Source organism: Neoarius graeffei, chromosome 15, assembly GCF_027579695.1.
Source record: "Neoarius graeffei isolate fNeoGra1 chromosome 15, fNeoGra1.pri, whole genome shotgun sequence".
NCBI lineage: Eukaryota > Metazoa > Chordata > Actinopteri > Siluriformes > Ariidae > Neoarius > Neoarius graeffei.
In genome coordinates, this window is record NC_083583.1 from 65,066,775 (window position 1) to 65,082,701 (window position 15,927).

General features: G+C 41.7%; 1 protein-coding gene across 4 annotated transcripts in view; it reads right to left on the minus strand.

The window, feature by feature from the left end:
• The window catches only part of atp13a3 (ATPase 13A3), a 154,081-nt gene that overhangs the window by 104,847 nt on the left and 33,307 nt on the right, over positions 1–15,927 (minus strand). For all 4 annotated transcript variants that reach the window (XM_060941760.1, XM_060941757.1, XM_060941758.1 and 1 more), the window contains one exon: positions 149–239. The gene's annotated coding sequence lies outside the window, so the exon portion shown is untranslated. The remainder of the gene's footprint in view (positions 1–148; positions 240–15,927) is intronic.

The following is a 15,927-nucleotide window of genomic DNA, read 5'->3' on the forward strand; positions in this document are numbered from 1 at the left end:
TCATTATGAAATATCCTTTCTGGCAATATAAACAACTTCCAAACATTGCTAGTGCTAGAAAATGTGAAAAATGTGTTCACCAGTTTTGAAAGGTTAAATCAGTATCGTGGTATTGTGATGCGTTACGTATTAAATAGGTTGGTCTTACCTTAAAACCTGGGGCACCAAGTCCCAAGGCAGCCTGTTCCTCTGGAACAGCTTGTTCTCGCTCAGTCTCTCTCTCGATGCAGACTTGGAACCTGCAAAATCACAGAGATGAAACAAACAATGCTTTAATCAGGGACCACAAATCACAAGCTCGAAAGCCTTCGAAAAACATCCACCCTCACTTGCAAGGCTCTTTCATAACCCGTGAAGAGGTTTACAGATTTGTGTGTTCAGCAGAGAAGAGTGAATTCAAGATAAAAGTTGCAAATGACTAGTGATTTAACAGAACACGTTTCTAGAAGGCCTTGGCTTGTGTGACTCATCTAATGAAGGATACTTAGAAAACACTGGGAGAGGGCCATCAAGCAGCACACAAAAAAAAAAAAAAAAAAGAAGGGGGCATCAGCTGTAACATCAGGAGATCACAAGTTCAAATCATGATGCTGACACAGCCATGTGTGACCTTGAGCAATACCGTACATTGCCGTGCTCTCTGGGTGGGAAAGAATGGTATTAATCTATCCCCTGTATGTGTGTAAGACTATGTAAGAGGAAGAGGGCAGACAGCGCTTTCTGAGGGGGTTACACTGCCCTGTGTGTGAGCAGCAGCTCGAAAAATCGAACCATGATGAGCATTGGCAACAAGGAACCAAGCTCCTCATCACAAATAGAATAAAATGAAGATTTAACTCTAACCATGAGGCTTTTACATTAAATACGATTCTGTATGACTTATGTCGAATCCCAAGGTGAATTTTTGTCAATTTAGGGACTTTTTGTGAAACCACATACCAGCTGGTTTATTTTTAGGCTCTGCGACTGAGTCAAAGAAACTCTGGTCAATTTCGGAAGTTAAGACATCAGTCCAAGAGCTCTTGCACAAGGCAGTTTCAAAACTGCTTACACATCCATACAACATACCCTCATACAAAATACCAGCGACTTCAGCAGCCTCGTTTTCAGTTTCCAGACGAAAAAAAAAAAATGCAGAGCCTTACAATACACCTCAGATCAGGTCAGGAAACCACATTTAGCAGAAAGAATGTACTTGGCTGAAGAGGTTGTTTGATCGCAGTCTCCACATGCATTCTGCAGATCTAAGCAGAAAGCCATAGGCTCCGTGTTCCAGTAAAAGGACACTCCACCTCTCGCTGCAGACAGCGGCACCACGATTGTTAATAATAAGCAATGACCTAATGACGGGCGGTAATAATTCGTGGAAGCTTTTGGAGGAATGAGGGGTTTTGTTGCAGGGCTGCTCTAAGCTCAATGAGCTTTCTTTATCACTTCCTCCACTAATCAGAGGACATTAGAACAAGGCCCTTTGTTTATGGCAGCAGTGACCCAGGGCTGGGTTTCACATCGGGTCTCGCTGGTGGCCATGACCAAACATTTCAGTCTGTTCTTCTTGATTTATCACACGTTTCTGGATGTTTTATTAATAAGAAATGACATTCAAAACATAAATGCCTTTTATAACCGCATATCAAACCTGCACAAACAAAAATAAACCCACCGAGAACTCCTGCTTGGCGAGGTAAATATATTAAAATGATGGACATCACAGCCGTTTATACCACAGCATGCCTGAATTCTTGAATCTGATTGATCAGAAGGTGTGCATTATCTTTGTACAACAACAGCACGGCTCGGACAGTAGTTTCAACTGTAATACGAACAATACGTTAATATTAATATGCTCATTCAAATATGTTATTGTTTTTATTGCTGGAGTTCAGTCACATGACTTTTCTTAGCGGTTTTACAAGAAGTGAAATAGCTGGGACCTAAACGGCTGCCGTAGTGCAAACAACTAGCGCTAACTTATCAGAGTACGCTCATAATCTAGAAGCCACTGCTGGCTTTAAATATATTCAGAAGATTGCTATGTGCAATGGAATCGACCCCTACAGTCTGGGAAAGAAGGATTTGTCATACGATCTCGAAAACTACCCTTCATTCGAGTTCCCCGACATCTCGAACTATCTGGTGTTGCAGACGTCCCTCTACACCGCAAAACAGATGAAAGCGTGGAAGAGTATGGAGGCTTACAGCTTTTTTGTATGTGGCTGGGTAAAGGACCTCGGGATCAAGTCGCTGCCCAATGAATCCTGTATTGTTTTTGCCCGTGTAAGCATGTTTGTTTGTTTTTTAAGCTTTTCGTATGCGTCTTTACAACGAAGCGCTGCAAGTTGAAGTGTAAACAAACAACAGTTCACTTGATTCTCACTTGTGTTGGCTCTTATCTCTCAGGTAAATCATTCACAAAGATCATCAGAAACCCCTTTAAAGACCTGGATCTTAGTTCAACAAGACGGAGAAGTGATCACGGCGCATTGTAACTGTACGGCTGGGGAAGAATTTTGTCGCGACCTTCATGCATATGGACTTTGTGAGGAGTGAGGCGTAAACAAAGAAACAGCTGGGGACTTTAGCGCTTCGTGATTAAAAAAAGTACCGTAAAATAACGACACATAGCAAGAAAAGTACTTGGAAAACACTAAGGACGTAGCTGAGAGGGAAATACAAACCTTTTACCAAGTGATCACTGCAAACTCGAGCATGCTTTGACTTGGCTCCCTTCGATTTCAGTGAGAGGTTCAAAAGCCACCTTTCTCAACGTCTTTTTGTGAAATCCTGTGTTCGTTCACCCTTTATTAGTTCACGGGGAACCCTGAAGGAACTTTTATCAGTTTCATGGTTGGATCAATTCGAATTACCTAAAACAATGCAAGCCTAAGACATTGTTCACGTAAGCAATGCACCTTCTCCGTACAAATGCTTTGACAACTGAGCTTTGGTAGACCACCAGCTAAAGTTTTGAATAACTAATGAGGCGGATGTGACGTCACGTGAAATAGAGGTCTGCGCGGGTCGGATTTTTCAGTCCCACTCCCGCCCGCGCCCGCAAAGAATTATGATTTTCAGTCCCGCTCCCGCCCGCCATATTTTGTCCCGCTCCCGCCCGCAAATCCCGCATGATGCAGACGTTCGCGTTATTTCTTAGGAAAGTTCTTGTCTTGACACAGTGTGATGGTGCCCGCCCCCTACTTTGAGTGGATTTGAGCATAAATATCTACAGCTCACGTTTGTTATTGTTTACCTTGTTTCTGAATTCAGCATGTAGTATCTCTAATAATAATTAGTGCTGTCAAATGATTAAAATATTTAATCGCAAATCACACATTTTTATCACATGAGAAACCATTGTAATTCTCTGATCAGCATAAAGTGGTACAAAGCAAGCCCGTTCAATGTTTTTTATTTATTTTTTTTTTTTATTTGCAAAGCAAAGCTAGTAAAAGAAATGAATTGATTTCCTGCTTGCGTTAGTCTACAACTTTAATCAGAGAGACATGTTACACAGTGACGGTAGGCTTGACTCAATGCTATCCCAGAAATCCTTCCTGTAATATGCAAATTTGGCCGCCTCTGATTGGACAGCCAAATTTGCATATTACAGGAAGGATTTCTGGGATAGCATTGAGTCAAGCCTACCGTCACTGTGTAACCTGCCTCTCTGGTTAAAGTTGTAGACTAACGTAACAAGTAAATCAATTCACTCATGGTTCTCTTGCTAGCTGGGTGTGAACTGCGAGTCATTAGAGTGATCAATGGCAAGTTTAAGATACTATTTCTCACTCAATCCGGCAATCTGACTTTCTCTGCAAATTTAGGCATCTTAAAATGTTTTTATTAATGCCAAATAAAATATCCAGCACAAATTATATATGATAGGCATAAATTAATAAATTTATAAATTTTATTTTAAGCACGTTTTTAGTTAGCGGGACTGCAGCTTATCACCGCTCCCACCCGCGCCGCATATGTGCACTCCCGCTCCCGCCCGCGCGCGCATATGTGCACTTCCGGTCCCGCCCGCGCCCGCAATGAGCTTTCAAAATTTGTCCCGCGCCGCACTGCTTTGCGGCGGGTCCCGCGAGACTCCCGCAGGAGTGCAGGGCTCTAACGTGAAACCCAGCAATAATCCACGACTACTAATAAACAAAATTTAAGGCTTCAAATGTGGTTAACAAAATAAAATGTATAAATCACTCATATGGTGATGTGTTTGTTAGGAGCCATGTGTTTCACATGGACAGATGGTGTTTTGGTTCGTAACAGCCCAAGACTCCCAGCATATGAAATCCACTAAATAGCAGTACAAGTCAACAGTGACAAAACATAGCCAATGTAGAAATACAACAACTCTGTATCACGGTCCACATTCACAGATACTAGTAATCCTCTGTGATACACGTTTACGCACATAATAGTTTTTGAAATATATCCAGACATATAAAGTGGCTGTGGTTGTTGTTGATTTGCATAAGAGTCGACGATTGTCCTTGGTGGAGGTTTGCGGTCTCCAAGCGCCCTTCTAGCTTACATTATATTATTGGGGTGGGGGGAATAAAACCTAAGTAATATACCAAATAATGTTTGTTTGTTTTTGTTAGAGCTGATCTCATTTATGAGCCACATTTAAGCTGATCATTTATGATTCTCTCTCAAAAGATAATTATTTGCAGCCCCTAACATACAGTATCTTGCAAAAGTATCCCCCCTCCCCCCGGTGTTTGTCCTGTTTTGTTGCATTACAAGATGGAATTAAAATGGATTTTTGGGGGGTTAGCACCTTTTGATTTATACAAACATGCCTACCACTTTAAAAGGTGCCAAATGTTTTTTTTTGTGACAAACAATAATTAAGATGAAACAAGATCAACCGTGAGCAACTGCTCACGTACGTATCCCCCCGCTCTCGCTTATATCAGAATGCAAGTGATCGAAGGAATAGGACACTTATTATGAATGTTGACTTCAACAAATAATGAACCCTGAAACAAGTAAGTAAACAGCCGTGTCTCTCCCCAGGGATTTCAAACAGCATCCTGCTAAACTGTCATTTTGAAATAGTGTCAAAATCCACCCTATAGACCCCTTTCACTGACGTCACCCGAAACCGGAAGTAAACAGACTCTGCGCCATTTTGGAAGACCAACAAACTCGTGATTAGGGGAAAATAACGGCAGTGGTATGTGAACCCACGAGAATAAAGTGGAGTGGCAAACGACTTAAACAAATCTGAGCTGAGCTGTTTTATTTATGATTTATTGGCCCAACAGTAGACTTGAAAGAAACCTGTGTGAGACTTGGCAAAAAAACTGTGGATATAATGGATAAGTCTGTGCATGATCTGTGGACATTTGAGGTAAGCAAACACAAGAAATTCAGATTTAAAACATGCTAAATTGGCCCCAAGTTGATAACTGTATGAGGAGCAAGCCTCCCAGACTTCTACAATTTAATAATAATAATAATAATAATAATAATAATAATAATAATTTAGGATGGTTTGGGGCTTGCTCGCTGCTGCCAGGTTGGTTGTTGAGTAGCCTGACTTTTTTTTTTTCCTTGCGTATGGTATCATTGTTGACGCGAGGTTGTTTTTTGAACATGCCAATGTGGACACGATTTCCCCTGATGAGTTATGACTTCAGACGCGATGCGTGTGTGGAGGTGTGGAGTTGTATAGCAGCCTATAGTGTAGTAATTCACATGGAATGCCTCGCTGTTTACGGAGGCTTTGGTCCAGTATCAGTGCGTATCCTATTGTAGGCCTACCACAAGAATTAATACCGTTTATTTTTGTCTCTACAATTTAACATCCCTCCAGCTCGTAGCTCAAATTTTATTCTCTCTGGTTCCAATTCGAGTAGCTGTAACATTATTATGGAGGCTCCCCCTACTGTCATTTACTAGTTAGTGTTTAAGCATCGTCTTGTTCAGATCATTGACGATTGTGGAGGCACGGCATATTCTGTTATATCTACGCACTATGCACACATACTATGGCTAGTTTCTACCGTTGTTATTTCGATTCTATATTCATTGCAGAATTACCAAGTCACACTTAAGGTGTGTTTAGTGTCTATTTTAATAATCAAATTAGTGATTTTACTTGTAGGGACTAGGGAATGATGTAGGGTTATTTTTTGGGGTTTTTTTAAACTGTTAATCATTCATGTTGCCTACATTTTTTTCTTCTGCCTTCTCTTTAGAAAACGCAGTAAAAGATGATGGCCGCATTGCTCGAGCAACTGGACTTTGCAAAAAGATAGCGAGTCATTTTTCCCATAGCTGGAAAATGAAAATGGCTCTGAAAAAGGCACAGCAGGAGCACAACCTCCCAGAACACTCTCTCATCACAGAATGCCCCACAAGGTGGGGGTCCAGGCAAAAGATGATAGAGTCCTTGAGCAGCACCGGGCTTTATCAGACGTCCTCTCAGAAGACAGAAAGTCCAGGCATTTGGTTCCAACCTGGCAGGACCTGGATGTGCTCGAATCTGTGAATCAGGCATTACAGCCTCTTGAAGAATTCACAGATGCACTCTCAGGTGAAAGTTATGTAAGTGTTTCATATGTGAAACCAGTTCTTCATCTGCTGAAGACATCCGTTCTGGCCGAGAAACAAGAAGACTCTGAATTAACAAGATCCATTAAAATAAAAATTCTGAACTACATGATCTGTAAATACGATGACTCTGCAACCCAGGAACTTCTGGATATGGCATGCTTCATGGATCCAAGATTCAAAGCAAACTATATACACAGCGACAAAGTTTCACACATAAAGACGAGTTATGGCAGAAATGCAAACAACAACATTGAAGGTGCTTTATATTCTTCATTACACATGCTTATTGCATAATGTTGAAACATGGAATATGACCAATATGTAGTGGGGGACTTTTTTCACTCTGTATTTTCTGTATTGTAGGAAGGACAGCTGTCTGATACTGGGGCCCAGAGTGTGGATCCACCTTGCACCACTTCAAAGAAAGCAAGAAAATCACTGGGCAGTTTCTTCAAAAAGGCCCCAGTCCCCGTTTCACCTTCTGCACAACTGGAACAAGCCATAGAAGCTGAGCTGAACAGCTACTTGCTGTCTCCTACCATAGACAGTGAGGCAGACCCCCTAGCCTGGTGGAGACTACACATGGTGAACTTCCCACAGCTAAGTAAACTGGCCAGAAAGTATCTCTGCATACCTGCAAGCAGTTCACCTTCAGAAAGACTGTTTAGCACATCAGGGAATATTGTGACATGCGAACGCACATGCTTAAAGCCAAGCAAGGTGAACATGCTTGTTTTCCTTGCCAAAAACCTGCCTTAACGTAAGCGCACACGCGCACACAATTTGTTCTTATAGTATTACAGTTGGTAATCCATGTTGTGGCTGATTTCCCGTTGCACTAGCCGTTTTGGCCAAGAATTCACCATTTATATATTATTTTTATTGATATTTTATGTTGTTTTTTGTTTAATGTAATTTCATGTAATGTAATTTCATTTGAATGCTTTAAGCTGTTTTCAGGTTTTTGTTTATTGTTGAACATTCATGGATTTGTGGACATAATTGTAGGTGTAGCCACGTTTTTCCAAATAAAAATAATAATGGAAACAATGCATTCATTTTTTAATGGCATAGCAGGTACAGTGCAGGATGGTGATTAAAAAATATTATTTTTTGTTAAAAATTTACATATCGCAAGTCATATCGCAATCGCAGTAATCAGTAATGTTATCGCATATCACAATTTTTTTCCAATATCGTGCAGCCCTACCCCTAAATAAGAGCTGGTCCAACCAATTCACTTCATAAGTCACATAATTAGATGATTAAGATCCACCCGTGTGCAGTCAATGTCACATGATGTCTGTATAAATCAACTTGTTCTGGAAGAACCCTGACACTAACATTATTAAGCAAGCAACATGAAAACCAAGGAGCCTCCAAACAGGTCAGAGACAAAGTTGTGGAGAAGTATAGATCAGGGTTGGGTTATAAAAAAAAAATATCCCAAACTTTGAATATCCCAGGGAGCACCATTAAATCCATTATAGCAAAATGGTAAAAATATGGCACCACTACAAACCTGACAAGAGGAGACCCGCCCACCAAAACTCACAGACCGGGCAAGGAGGGCATTAATCAGAGATGCAACAAAGACACCAAAGATAACACTGAAGGAGCTGCAAAGATCTACAGCAGAGATGGGCGCATCTGTCCATAGGACCGCTTTAAGCTGTATTTATATATTTAAAAAAAAAAAAACAAACAAACCTCAATTTAACGAAGCATGTTCCTACATTATTTCTTTCAGCACTTAACGAGTTTGGGTTCTTCTACAAATAAAATTGTTACGCTTGCATGTGCAGCCACTGATGCGCCATCTGACCGGAGGATCTTTCCACCCAAAGTCCCCTTTACTGGTCTTGTATGTAGGATTGCTGATGACTCCCGTAATTTATATCTGCATACAGTTCGTTTCTCTAATTTTTAAAGAAAAGAAAACCCATCTTTAAAACACAGTTATGAAGATAATGATATAAACTAACGAGTCATGTGAATAATTGAAAATAAGGAGCTCACACAACTAAAATATTCATCTCCAAAAGTCAGTTTCTATGCAGAATGGATGATTTCATGGAAGCCGCCATTGAAAATATTTTAACCAATCAGAAAAATCCCCCCGATCGTTTCCGGCACTGCTCTGACGTCATTTGAGCACAAAACACAGCAGCTCCTGCATAGCAAGACTTGAAGCTGCCCCTGGCTGGATATTATTTCATTAAAAGTTTATATGAAAAAAAATTTAAATTCCATTTCTCTAACAAAAAAGTGGAGGGGGAAAGATAATACTGATGACGATAAACAGCGAGGAAAGAGTGGACAGCTGATGTATTCCTATGTGACTGAATGCAGGGAGATAACTTTTCATATTTAGATCCCCGGTACAAGTAGTGCTGTCGTGACAGCCTCATTCTGCGGACTGTAACCTTGCTAGACTACCTACAAACAGATCTGCATGCAATCTAACTTACCTAAACCTATCCAAGAGGCAAGTGCGCGAATTTGTACACGTTCCTGGCTCAAACTCGCCTTTACTTTCTCCACAAACTGAGGAGTGCACGAGTCCCACCCCCCATTATGTGCTCATTCTACAGGGGCACCATTGAGAGTGTCCTCACTGGCTGCATCACCGCGTAGTACGGAGGCTGCAGTGCCTCCTGCCAGAAGACTCTGCAACGCATAGTGAACACGGTCAGCAAGATCATCAGTACCCCTCAGCCCTCCCTTACGGACATCGATCACTCCCGTCTCACCCACAGAGCCATCTATCACTCCCGTCTCACCCGCAGAGTGTGGGGAAAGGTGGTGACGCCTCCCACCCTTCACACTCACTCTTCAGCCTCCTGCCCTCAGGGAAAAGGTACCAGAGTCTCTGGGCCCGCTCCACAAGACTGCTAAACTAGGGTTGGGCGGTATTACGGTAAGAAGGTATCCAAAAGTACCAACGGTATCGGTCTCATTACCGTCATTTTAAAAAAAAATATAATATCTAAATAAATATGGAGTACATGAGGTCATAATATAAAATAATAAATTGAAGATCATCCCGAATAACTGTGTGATCGTATTTTCACTAATTCTATCAATTTCCTAAAGAAGTTCTCATCGCGTGCAGGGTTGTTTATGTCGTTACCATGGCAACCCTGCGTGACATTTGGAGTCTGACAGAAAGCTTCGCAAGAGACTGAGACCGGGGGTGTCATGGCTCAGATGGCTAAGGCACCGTACCATAAATCCGGGGACCCGGGTTCGATTCCGACCCGAGGTTATTTCCCGATCCCGTCTCTCTCTCCCCCGCTCATTTCCTGTCTCTCTATACTGTCCTATCTAAAAAAAAAAAAAAAAAAAAAAAAAAAGAGACCGAGACCGCGGTTGAAAGATGGCAAGTCAAGATAACGAGTTAGTGGCAAAAAAAAAAATACAACATCGGCAGTGTGGCAGTATTTTGGTTTCAAACCAAACGAAAAATCTAATATGTCCCCTAAGGCACACCATAGCCTGGGGGTACTCCACTTCCACGAGATCTCTCCAATGAGTTGTGTTTTGAGTAGGTTACATGAGTAACAACAAGGTAAAATAATATAACGTATGACATTTGGGATGTGGGTAATAAACGTTTGAAATGTCATCTACTGAAGAAACGGAAGAAAACATCGTAGCGTAAACTGTTAGGTTTCTGGTGGGAATTAGCAATGCGCTTGCTATCTTTGTTGGGTGTGTTAAACCGTATGGATTTAAGTGGAATAATTGTAAGGAGTTATGTGATCAAGACAACGTTTTAAGCCATTTGATTATTAATTTCCCCGCCATGGCATGACATGGGCCCATATGATTTTGCCTTGTGCAGCTATCACGCATTTGAATTAGGTTCGCCTCATTTGCGCTGAAGAATATGGTTTATCGCGCAGTCTAAACGGACTTGGGTGTTGGTTGATTCTTTTTCTTTTTTTTATTTCCCATGCTTGAAAGGGTATGATCCTGCTCATCGTGTACTTTTTTTTGATGGAGTAGGTGAAATAGTGCTGCAAATGGCGTTTCAACGCAGACGTGTAAACGACAGTTGAATGCTATTTTCAAGATGAAGGAAGAGTTGCGTGATGCTTTGAAATATCTCTTAATCCATTCATCAATGCACAAAATTCGCTTTGCTGCTTAATCCATACCACAATGCACACAATTCGCTATGCTGCTTTTAAATAGTACATTTGAGGCATAGGCGCACGTTACACAGTAGGCCGAAACAAAATATTTTTTTCTCGGTAATACCGTATACCCCGGGAAAACACAGAGACAGTTTAAAGGTATCAAAGTTTGGATACCGCCCAACCCTATGCTGAACAGCTTCATCCACCAGGCTGTCAGGATGCTGAACTCTGTCCACTACCTACCCCCTGCCCCCACTGGAAATGCACAATGGGCTCTGCACTCAGCACTCGACTTTTACGGACTGTCCCATGAAGATGGCGTCTGAGGAAGCCCAACTTCAGGTAAGGTCACTGGCTTTGTATTTACTCTTCTACACACTCTATCCGTGCACTTGCAGAGCTAGAGACACCTCGTTTTGTTTGTAGGAACCCTCTACTCACTTCCACAGAACTGTCATGTTGTTTTGAGCTTTGCAATGGTTTTAAAACTAGCGTTTTGTATCGGCAAAAAGACATGCCCCGGGCACTGCCGTGTTGGCGCTTTCCGGTTGAAAATCACAAAAACCTAATTTTCTCAAAACACATCCGATTGACATGATCGTGGTAGCAACTCAACGTATGCATTCCCAATAATGCGAAAATAGACCTAAAAAGCATTTCACTCCGGAGTTTTCCTTTAATCTATATTATCTATATTGTTTTTCCTTAATTTTTTCCCTTTTTTTTGTGTAATCTTTATCTGTTTTTTTGTTTTGTTTTTTACAAGTAAGGTGAGAGAGAAACGGCATTTCGATTCTCCTATACGTTCTGGATATATACTGAATTGACAATAAAGAATCTTTGAATCTTGAATCTTTGAATAAAAGCACTCGTTAGCACGCTTGGCATACTCTCGACTCATTCATGAAAAACTTTCTCGTCAAGACGTCACCAGGCTAGCCTACCGTAATTACCGTAGTAGTGTCCAACCCCCACAGCAACACAGAAAGAGGGTAAACAAACACTGCTTCACACAGCTCGTGTGCTCAGAAGATTTTGAAGAAAATTGTTTCACTCAAACAACTCGGATGCACCGGCATTAGGAATACTGTATACGCCAGCGCTGAATCCAGATGCGGTTCACACAATCTTCAGCCAAAAAGCGGACAAGACAAACGAGACAACATGGTCAGTAGTCTGCAAAAGAGAAGTTCAAAGGGTAAGAGAACACTTTTTATGGCTTCCCTAACTTTTTATTAAGTGTGATATGTTAATTTGAGTTTCTTTGGGCATAAACATAATAATTACTGATGCAGCTAAGGGGCTTGATGTTTGTTGGGCATCTTGCTTTAATTCAGTGTTGTCAAAAAAGCCTCAGTAATGACTGACTAAAACAACTCTATAAATATTATTCGCTCGTGTGTAACCTGTTGATCTGGTAATGCTTGTTTATTATGATCATCATCGTTATCCGCATCATTGTCCGAAATACTCGAGGAAATCAGTGAAGAAATGTCACTGGTGCTACGGTCCATTTTGTCGAATATGGCCGTATATTGTAAGTGACGTCACACTTTACGGAAACCATTCGGAGTTCTTTTAGGCAAACAGCAGTTTGTTTGTGGAATAGCCAACCTCGATCGGTGCAAACACGTGATCATTTTAAGAAACAGGTGAAACAGTTTTTGTGGAGTAAATTCCAAACCCAGTTTTATGATGTGTATTTAACTAATTTTTAATGATTTTGGTGCTATTTCTGTAATCTAGTTGTACTCTGTGATAAAGTTAGCATATATTTTTTGTTTGACTTTCATCATTGTTTGTCAATTTATTATTGTCTCTTATATTTTGTTGTCTCCTGCTGTCATCAAGAAGACCACATTGGAAATAAGTGCATTTTATATTGTGTTGTCCTCAGTGTGATTTATACTGTATCTTTTACATGTATGAATTTTACCAAATAAATCCATACCATACCAGCAGCTCGGGTGTTTCTGGCAATATTTCCGCCTTTTTTTCGTACAAGTGCATCCTCCAGTAATTGTTTACATGAATCCTGTATAATAAAGCAGTGTTTGTTTACCCTCTTTCTGCGTTGCTGCGGGGGTTGGACTGTCTACCATGGTAATTATAGTAGGCTAGCTTGGGGGCGTCGTGATGAAGTTTTTCATGAATGAGTCGAGAGCATGCTAAGCATGCTAATGAGTAGTATAACACAGTTTCAGCCTCGTTTCACAGGTAAATAGTTCAGATTTGTCCATAAGTCAGGGCTGCAGCTCATTAATACACTATTTCAGATGTATAGTGAGAAAAAAACAAACAAAAACTAACAAACAAACAAAAAAGAGACATTGTCACCTTAGTAGACCTTTTGCTTTGCCCCTTCAGTACTGAAGAGCGACACTCAGCCTTGCGCCCAAATGACGTCACGCATCGCCCTTCCAACAGGCAACATGGCAGCCTACTGGTGGCATTAGAGTAGCGATACAAAAACGCTCACAACTTTCTCAAACGGTCAAACATGCCTGAAACAATTCTTACGGGCTCTCGATATTACAAGCTACCAACCCGCGCATGTATTTGCTTTGCATTTTCTATTCCTTTAAGGTTTTCATTTGACTTGGCCTCATAGAAGAGTTGTTGAAAATGCCGAAGAACTGTGCACACCATCGGAAAACCTTGAGGTCGAAAGAGATAAAAAACTGATATCTACGAATAAAAGGCCGTGGACCTGTTCTGACAAAATCGTGACCTTGATACAGCCGAACACTTCCAAATATAATAAAGAGAACATCTTTTTCTTGTCATGTGTCAGAAATGGATGAAGGTATCTAGCATTTTTTTTGTTTCTCCCATGTTTGCAGTGCGGCACAGTAAACACAATGCATCAGATTGTACTGAACTGAATAACAAGTGGGGAAAAAGGGGGGGAGGGGGAAAAAGTGTCATCTTTTCACTCCGACTATAACCCGCAGTACTCTGACACACTCTTCTTCTGACCACAAGCTTCAGAATCTTTAGCTATCAGTTTACAAAAAAAAAAAAAAAAATACACAAGAACATTCGACCACAGTGACTCCAGGAGCTTTAAATACACACACAAGTCTTTGGCACATGTAAAGAAAGTACTGCGCACTGCATTCAACTTACCACAAAAGTGCATTTGAGATACAAAGTGGGAAATAGTGTGTGTTTGGCATCTTTGGTTCGCAGCAAGCTAGCCAGTTAACAGTGATCACTGATGTACATTTGCCTTCTCAAAACACCACGCTGTATAGTCGCTGTTCGAGCTCTAACAAGAAAATATGTCAGACTGATCATAAACAAAATACCTGTATATACAGTTGTGGTCAGAAGTTTACATACAGTGATATGAATGTCATCTTGCATATGAATGTCATGGCAATATTTGGGCTTTCAGTAATTTCTTTGGACTGTTCTTTTTCTGTGGCAGAATGACTGCACAGCATACATCTTTAATAAAAAAAAAGAATTTGGTGCACAAGTTTTAATTTTCTTTGGGTTTTCTGAAATCAACACAGGGTCAAAATTATACATACAGGGTCAAAAATTTAGACGCTCAATTAGATTATTAATTCAGAGGTGCTGAAACCTGTAAAGTATCTCTCATCTTGCCAAGGCCGAGGTCTCTTAACTTCCTGTTAGTGATCATGATTGACTACAGCTGGTAGCTTCTCTGTGCCTTCATAAAAAGGGTTTGTTTACAGCACTCATTGGATTGACCAACACACAGTAAAATAGGAAAATCCAAGGAGCTCAGTGCAGATCTGAGAAAGAGGATCGCAGATATGCACAATTCCAACTGAAAATTCCAAGATCAGTTCAAACAATTGTATCCAAGTGAGGTGGAGTCACTTTGCCAAGCCACTTTGCTTCAAGAAAATCCAAACTGTCACCATCAGCTGAAAGGAAATTGGTTTGGATGGTCAGGAACAACCTGGGAACCACCATGGCACAGCCCTGCCATGAACTGGAAGCTGATGGATCACTGTCTACAGTTCAGATTAGGGATGGCGAAAACTAAAAAAAAATCTTGACCGACCACCGAGCCTCATTAGCCGGTTAAAGTCGGTTAACCTATGAGTTTAAAATTCTAGAATTGGAATTATTACAGGGATGCAAACGGCGCGCCTTTTGGCGGATGCCGCCCTCTCCACGGCTGAATCGCGCAGATCCGACCTTCCTTTCCCAAGGGGGGGCGTTGGAGCGTCCGACCACAACTTCATCAAAGCAAATTCTGCATATAAGCAAATGCCGCCACAGTCCACGAAACACAGGAAGTACAAGCACGAGAAGAAAACAGCAAATCAGAAAGCCGCGCACCCGCGCAAAATTTAGGCCAAGTTTACATTAGACCGTATCTGTCTCGTTTTCTTCGCGGATGCACTGTCCGTTTACACTAAACCGCCTGGAAACGCTGGGAAACGGGAATCCACCAGGGTCCACGTATTCAATCTAGATCGTGTCTGGTCCGGTGCTGTGTAAACATTGACAATACGCGGATACGCTGTGCTGAGCTCTAGCTGGCATCGTCATTGGACAACGTCACTGTGACATCCACCTTCCTGATTCGCTGGCGTTGGTCATGTGACGCGACTGCTGAAAAACTGCGTGGACTTCCGCCTTGTATCACCTTTCATTAAAGAGTATAAAAGTATGAAAATACTGCAAATACTGATGCAAATACTGCCCATTGTGTAGTTATGATTGTCTTTAGGCTTGCCATCCTTCCACTTGCAAGTGGTAAGTGATATGCGCTGGGATCACACACACAGTGGCTCAGTCCCGAATCGTGGCTCGTGCACTTCACTCGCGTGCTCTGTGAGCTGCGCAGGGCCGGAGTGCGCACCCTCCAGAGGGCACTCGCTGTTCAGGGCGGAGTGATTTGGAGCGCAGGATGCCTGCGGAGCCGAGCGTATCCGTGTATTGGTGTTGCTGTGTGCACGCGAACCGTGTATTGGTGTCGCTGTGTGCACACTAATCGTTTTAAAAACGTTAATCTGATGATCCGCTGATACGGTCTAATGTAAACTTGGCCTTAATGTGCGCATTCTGATCTACTGATTGCGCAGCTTCCGCGCAAACGCGCGCAGCCCCCCGATCCACTGCCCTTCTTTCACACACCCCACGCCTCATGGACTGCAACGGCACCCGCCTATTTAGTAATTTTAATACAGAATCCACCTTGAAATTACAATCGGAAACTCCAACG